The following is an 8,076-nucleotide window of genomic DNA, read 5'->3' as shown; positions in this document are numbered from 1 at the left end:
CATATTCTTCCTCCAAATCAAGCAAAAATAAGGGATCTGGTAGAAGGATGACTTCGAAAAGAAAAGGCAATGGAGGAGCACGCTAAGCCTCTTAGAAAATGTCGTGCTTGTGGAGAAATGGCACGCCATGATAGTAGAAATTGCCCGAGTCAACTTCCTAACAAGTAATCTCATAATCATAATCAGGTACTTTATTTGCTTGTTTTTTTTTAAAATTTACATATTAGTGGAAGAGGGCATATATACAAAGTATTAATGATATTTTACATGATTTGATGATGTAGGTATTGTCAATGAAACAGTTGTGGATTGGGATGCGCAACAATTGTAGCCAGAAGGGTGTAACAGCCGACGACTACAATGGATATTGTATTTTGTTGATCTTAGCTGTTGGCGTATGTTTTGACCTCTATTAGTTATGTTTGAATTTGAATTAATATTCTCATTTTCGGTGGATAAATTGTTCCATTGCCTACGATGCCAGCTTCTGAGTTAGTTTGTCTTGTTTAGGGACCTTGATATTATATTTTGTTACTGTCCAAATGTAGGAGGAAGCTTTAATTTGAATGGATATTGTATTTTGTAAATGTTAGCTGTTGGCGTGTGTTGTCACGTCTATTAGTTACGTTTCAATTTGAATCATTATTCTCATTTTCGGTGGATAAATTGTTCCATTGCCTAAGATGCCAGCTTTTGAGTTGTTAATTTAAAGTCGTTACTTAACGTACCTGGGTTATTTAGACGAAACGTACCCACAATATATGTAAAACGAACCCAAGACTATTTCAAAACGTAACTAGTATGTAAAAGGGTCCGGACTGAATTATTGGTGAAATCGAAAGACCGTAACAGTGAAGAGCGTACCAAACATCGTATAATTCTGATTTGTGCTTTTGAACAGTTAATCTTAGTTAGTATAGTATTTCAATCTTTGCTTCGTTCATTTCATTTTTAGGTAATGATATTTTCACACTCCTACAACGCGGACCGCTAACGCGGGTCCGCCTAATCCAACCCTAAACCCTTTCCCTTGTTATCGGGAATGGGTTATTTAGACGAAACGTACCCATAATATATGTAAAACGAACCCAAGACTATTTCGAAACGTACCTAGTACGTAAAAGGGTTTAAACGAGAGGCGGGTATCCTAAAACGGGACGGGAACGGGTTTAGGGTTGGATTAGGCGGACCGCTAACGCGGGTCCACCTAATCCAACCCTAAACCCTTTCCCTTGTTAGCGGGAATGGGTTATTTAGACGAAACGTACCCACAATATATGTAAAACGAACCCAAGACTATTTCGAAACGTACCTAGTACGTAAAAGGGTTTAAACGAGAGGCGGGTATCCTAAAACGGGACGGGAACGGGTTTAGGGTTGGATTAGGCGGACCGCTAACGCGGGTCCACCTAATCCAACCCTAAACCCTTTCCCTTGTTAGCGGGAATGGGTTATTTAGACGAAACGTACCCAAAATATATGTAAAACGAACCCAAGACTATTTCGAAACGTACCTAGTACGTAAAAGGGTTTAAACGGGAGGCGGGTATCCTAAAACGGGACGGGAAAGGGTTTCGGGTTGGATTAGGCGGACCGCTAACGCGGGTCCGCCTAATCCAACCCTAAACCCTTTCCCTTGTTATTGAGAATGGGTTATTTAGACGAAACGTACCCACAATATATGTAAAACGAACCCAAGACTATTTCGAAACGTACCTAGTACGTAAAAGGGTTTAAACGAGAGGCGGGTACCCTAAAACGGGACGGGAAAGGGTCTAGGGTTGGATTAGGCGGACCGCTAACGCGGGTCCGCCTAATCCAACCCTAAACCCTTTCCCTTGTTATCGAAACGGGAACCGTAACTGAACCCTAAAAGGGGAAGGGTGAACCCCTTTCCGAGGGGACCGGGTATCCTAAAACGGGACTTGAAAGGGTTTAGGGTTGGATTAGGCGAACCGCTAACGCGGGTCCGCCTAATCCAACCCTAAACCCTTTCCCTTGTTATCGGGAATGAGTTATTTAGACGAAACGTACCCACAATATATGTAAAACGAACCCAAGACTATTTCGAAACGTACCTAGTACGTAAAAGGGTTTAAACGAGAGGCGGGTACCCTAAAACGGGACGGGAAAAGGTTTAGGGTTGGATTAGGCGGACCCGCGTTAGGGTTGGATTAGGCGGACCGCTACCTTGTTATCGAAATGGGAACCGTAACTGAACCCTAAAAGGGGAAGGGTGAACCACTTTCCGAGGGGACCGGGTATCCTAAAACGGGACGGGAAAGGGTTTAGGGTTGGATTAGGCGGACCCGCGTTGGTCCGCCTAATCCAACCCTAAACCCTTTCCCTTGTTATCGGGAATGGGTTATTTAGACGAAACGTACCCACAATATATATAAAACGAACCCAAGACTATTTCGAAACGTACCTAAAACGTAAAAGGGTTTAAACGAGAGGCGGGTATCCTAAAACGGGACGGGAAAGGGTTTAGGGTTGGATTAGGCGGACCGCTAACGCGGTCCGCCTAATCCAACCCTAAACCCTTTTCCTTGTTATCGGGAATGGGTTATTTAGACGAAACGTACCCACAATATATGTAAAACGAACCCAAGACTATTTCAAAACGTACCTAGTACGTAAAAGGGTTTAAACGAGAGGCGGGTACCCTAAAACGGGACGGGAAAGGGTTTAGGGTTGGATTAGGCGGACCGCTAACGGGGTCCGCCTAATCCAACCCTAAACCCTTTCCTTGTTATCGAAATGGGAACCGTAATCGAACCCTAAAAGGGGAAGGGTGAACCCCTTTCCGAGGGGACCGGGTATCCTAAAACGGGACGGGAAAGAGTTTAGGGTTGGATTAGGCGGACCGCTAACGCGGGTCCGCCTAATCCAACCCTAAACCCTTTCCCTTGTTATCGGGAATGGGTTATTTAGACGAAACGTACCCACAATATATGTAAAACGAACCCAAGACTATTTCGAAACGTACCTAGTACGTAAAAGGGTTTAAACGGGAGGGGGGTATCATAAAACGGGACGGGAAAGGGTTTAGGGTTGGATTAGGCGGACCCGCGCGGGTCCGCCTAATCCAACCCTAAACCCTTTCCCTTGTTATCGGGAATGGGTTATTTGGACGAAACGTACCCACAATATATGTAAAACGAACCCAAGACTATTTCGAAACGTACCTAGTACGTAAAAGGGTTTAAACGGGAGGCGGGTATCCTAAAACGGGACGGGAAAGGGTTTAGGGTTGGATTAGGCGGACCGCTAACGCGGTCCGCCTAATCCAACCCTAAACACTTTCCTTGTTATCGGGAATGGGTTATTTAGACGAAACGTACCCACAATATATGTAAAACGAACCCAAGAATATTTGAAACGTACCTAGTACGTAAAAGGATTTAAACGAGAGGGTACCTAAAGGGGGACGGGAAAGGGTTTAGGGTTGGATTAGGCGGACCGCTAACGCGGGTCCGCCTAATCCAACCCTAAACCCTTTCCTTGTTATCGAAATGGGAACCGTAAATCAACCCTAAAAGGGAAGGGTGAACCCCTTTCCGAGGGGACCGGGTATCCTAAAGCGGGACGGGAAAGGGTTTAGGGTTGGATTAGGCGGACCGCTAACGCGGGTCCGCCTAATCCAACCCTAAACCCTTTCCCTTGTTATCGGGAATGGGTTATTTAGACGAAACGTACCCACAATATATGTAAAACGAACCCAAGACTATTTCGAAACGTACCTAGTACGTAAAAGGGTTTAAACGGGAGGTGGGTATCATAAAACGGGACGGGAAAGGGTTTAGGGTTGGATTAGGCGGACCGCTAACGCGGATCCGCCTAATCCAACCCTAAACCCTTTCCCTTGTTATCGGGAATGGGTTATTTGGACGAAACGTACCCACAATATATGTAAAACGAACCCAAGACTATTTCAAACGCATACCCGATGACGTAAAAGGGTTTAAACGCGAGGTGGGTATCCTAAAACGGGACGGGAAAGGGTTTAGGGTTTGATTAGGCGGACCGCTAACGCGGGTCCGCCTAATCCAACCCTAAACCCTTTCCCTTGTTATCGAAACGGGAACCGTAACTGAACCCTAAAAGGGGAAGGGTGAACCCCTTTCCGAGGGGACCGGGTATCCTAAAACGGGACGGGAAAGGGTTTAGGGTTGGATTAGGCGGACCGCTAACATGGGTCCGCCTAATCCAACCCTAAACCCTTTCCCTTGTTATCGGGAATGGGTTATTTAGACGAAACGTACCCACAATATATGTAAAACGAACCCAAGACTATTTCGAAACGTACCTAGTACGTAAAAGGGTTTAAACGGGAGGCGGGTATCCTAAAACGGGACGGGAAAGGGTTTAGGGTTGGATTATGCAGACCGCTAACGCGGGTCCGCTTAATCCAACCCTAAACCCTTTCCCTTGTTATCGGGAATGAGTTATTTAGACGAAACGTACCCACAATATATGTAAAACGAACCCAAGACTATTTCGAAACGTACCTAGTACGTAAAAGGGTTTAAACGGGAGGCGGGTATCCTAAAACGGGACGGAAAAGGGTTTAGGTTTGGATTAGGCAGACGGCTAACGCGGGTCCGCCTAATCCAACCCTAAACCCTTTCCCTTGTTATCGAAACGGAACCGTAAACCGAACCCTAAAAGGGGAAGGGTGAACCCCTTTCCGAGGGGACCGGGTATCCTAAAACGGGACGGGAAAGGGTTTAGGGTTGGATTAGGCGGACCCGCATATCGGGAATGGGTTATTTAGACGAAACGTACCCACAATATATGTAAAACGAACCTAAGACTATTTTGAAACGTACCTAGTACGTAAAAGGGATTAAACGGGGGCGGGTATCCTAAAACGGGACGGGAAAGGGTTTAGGGTTGGATTAGGCGGACCGCTAACGCGGGTCCGCCTAATCCAACCCTAAACCCTTTCCCTTGTTATCGGAAATGGGTTATTTAGACAAGACGTACCTACAATATATTTAAAATGAACCTAAGACTATTTCGGAACGTACCTAGTAGCTAAAGACGTATCTAGTGCATAAAATTCTCCTTAAAGTGGAACGAGAAAGGGTTTAGGGTTTTGATTAGGCCGCTCGCTACGGGTAAAATAAAATTTCATGTATGTTTTTTTTCGGAGAAGCTCAAAGTTCATGAAGAAAGAAAAAAATGAGACCGCAACCAAACAAGGAATTCCGTCACCGTAACTTTGACAAGTTTTTACAAAGCGTACGGGCCGAAGCGCCATTCTAATTGGACATACAAAGGAATCATAATACTAGTTTGGGAATGAAATCATATATGACACATCTAGAAGGCCAAAACCAAGTCATATTTCAACCAAGTCATAGTTTTAAAACGTTGACATCAAACATATGAACGAGTCATAAATGAGGAGGAAAACTTGGCAACATTAAAGACATCAAAAATTAAAGAAACTATAACAAAGCTTTGACAAATTTCTTCCGGCCATCTCATATGAAGACATGAATTTGTTATTTTAACATTCATCAACCGCAACATTGAAATTCAACCTAACTTGAAGACCTGCATAAAAATCAAATCATAAGAAAAGTGTCTAAATGGGTGCCATAGTGTTATGAGGCTAGGTCAATTAAAATGAGGACTATTAAATATGTACACTCATCAAAATGTTACCGTTACTGTATTCTTGTCCCATTTTAAAAGTTCAAGCATAATATACCGTCGATAAGCAGCCATATCCTAGGGAAAAAAATAGATTAGCTTCAATTTCATATAGAATGTTACAAAAGATGTAACATTGAATTAATTTAATTCAAACCTTGTAGTAGTTTTTGTTTTTCAATAAAGTCTCATCAGTTGTTAAAGCTTCTAAGAACTTAATAACAAACATTCCACAGTCATGACTGCGCAAAAACATAAAATTAGATCGTATAGTGATGTGAATAAATTTTGCTATGGAAAAAAAAAAATAATGTAGTCGGAAACTAACAAATTGTCTTGCTGAGGGACAGTGAAATTGGTAGTTGTAAACAAGACCATCTGACTAAGGTGTCCATACCCAGGTTGGTTGGCGAGAACATTTGCAACATTGTAGACCTGACATGATAATGGTCTCAAGAGCGCTGCAAGTTAATCTAATAATTTAAAAAGCTGCTAAGTAAGAAAAAACTTACAATCTCTTCCACATATTCATTTCGCTCTCGAAGCTCTGTAGTTGCTCTTGGCTTAAGTGAATCTAATATATAATTTTTCCTTTTCTTTATATCAGAGAGTAAAGCATACCAATGATCACCATCTTTATTACCAATTGTCCAAAACACCCGCAACATAAATTAATGGATGTCACATAACATGTGACACTGAATATATACAATTCATAACCATTGTCCAAACTCGATTACCTTATCAATAGTGCTTCCATTAGCAGGCATATAGTGCATCTTAAGATAGGGCGTGAATGCAATTCTTTGTTTGAATCAACCTTAACACCCTGCCATTTTTGCGAGAAAAAGCTATGTTAGATACTACTAACTACTATCAACTTTAACACCCACCATTGTAAGACACGCTGATTTATCACCTTGACATTACGGGCAAGTAAAGAATATTTGGCTTATTCAATGTCCACATCACTCCAACTGCATCAATAACCTACAAATATATATAGTTTGAAAATGTCTAGGTTACAGAAAATGTCGAGATAAATGAACCTAGGTCCCTTAAGACTTGAACAAAAGTAAACTATGAATAAATATGAGGAGTCCTTACAGTGTCTATTAACCATTTGTCCGCACCGAAAGTTCTTAATTCTTTTCGAGTGACATTAATCCACTCTGTGTTAACTAGAATCTCAAACAAGTATCCGACGGTTCAAGTTCAATGTCAGTGTATGTATAAAATTATTGATGTTAATAAAATAAGTAGTAAAAAAATAAAAATATGATAGTAAATTGAGAGCTTACGGTATACTTCTGCGGTTGTTGAAAACTAGATTGAGAAGCTCATCGTCAGTGTATGGAAATGGAGGCTGTGTTCTATTCAATTTTTTCTTACTGAAATGCAAATGAATAAAATGAGCATAGATTAAAAAAACCTGTTACAACTATCAAGTATAAAATTAGTATAGGTAATACAGTATATAGGTAATATGTATTATTACCTGAGACGTGAACAGAGAGCATGGGCATCAAATAGAATTTTGTCTTTGAAGCGATTTTCAGTGAAAGTTACTATTTGGTAGCAAACCCTTGCACCGAAAATTTTGAGCTGCTGCTTCTACAAAATACAACAGAACATCCAATAATTTGGCATTCAAGCTTGGGATTTGGTAGTAAACACTTTATCTACTTGGTAAAGTTAATATAACACTTTTAGCAATGAACTTACGGTATGTAGATCACTGGAATTATCTTTTTATCACCTTTGTAGGTCTCTAATAAGCGGAGCGGTAAATCCCACTATCGGCTTCATCAAAAACACCAATAATCGATTTAGGAACTTCCTCAAATGTATGCCCATATACATTCTCGATAGTAGGCATTTTCTCTCTCAAGTACTTAGTCACGTACTTCCTCTGCCAAACAAGATTTAGAAAAACAGTGTTGATTGCCACTTAACATTACTAATTACTGCATACGCATTTGATAACATTGAAACACATACTGCATATCCAATATGATCCGCATAGTCCAGGGAATGCTTCTTCATATGGTGTAAGACTTCTAACTTTTGTTTGGGGAAATTAAAACAAAACACAAATTGCTGCGTGTAGTTGTATGGAACAAAAATCAAGATAGGAAAAAGTCATAACATTTAGCTACAACAAATATCACATGTCAATAATTAACATAGTCATTAATAAAGACTCACAAGAGCCGCTCCTGCAAAATCATCAAAATCTCTTCTAGTCTGAAAACATTTAGAGAAGTCTCTAATTATATGCAAGACGAATAATTTTAATAACATTAGAAATAAGAATAAGAAAAAAGACTGAAATGACACTTACGGTACACGATCCCGAGAGGCATATAAAACCTTGACAATGATTCACGTGATTTTGATTTTTCACTCGAT

The sequence above is a fragment of the Silene latifolia genome, chromosome 11 (assembly GCF_048544455.1).
Source record: "Silene latifolia isolate original U9 population chromosome 11, ASM4854445v1, whole genome shotgun sequence".
Taxonomy (NCBI): Eukaryota; Viridiplantae; Streptophyta; class Magnoliopsida; order Caryophyllales; family Caryophyllaceae; genus Silene; species Silene latifolia.
Note: the sequence above shows the minus strand (reverse complement) of the source record.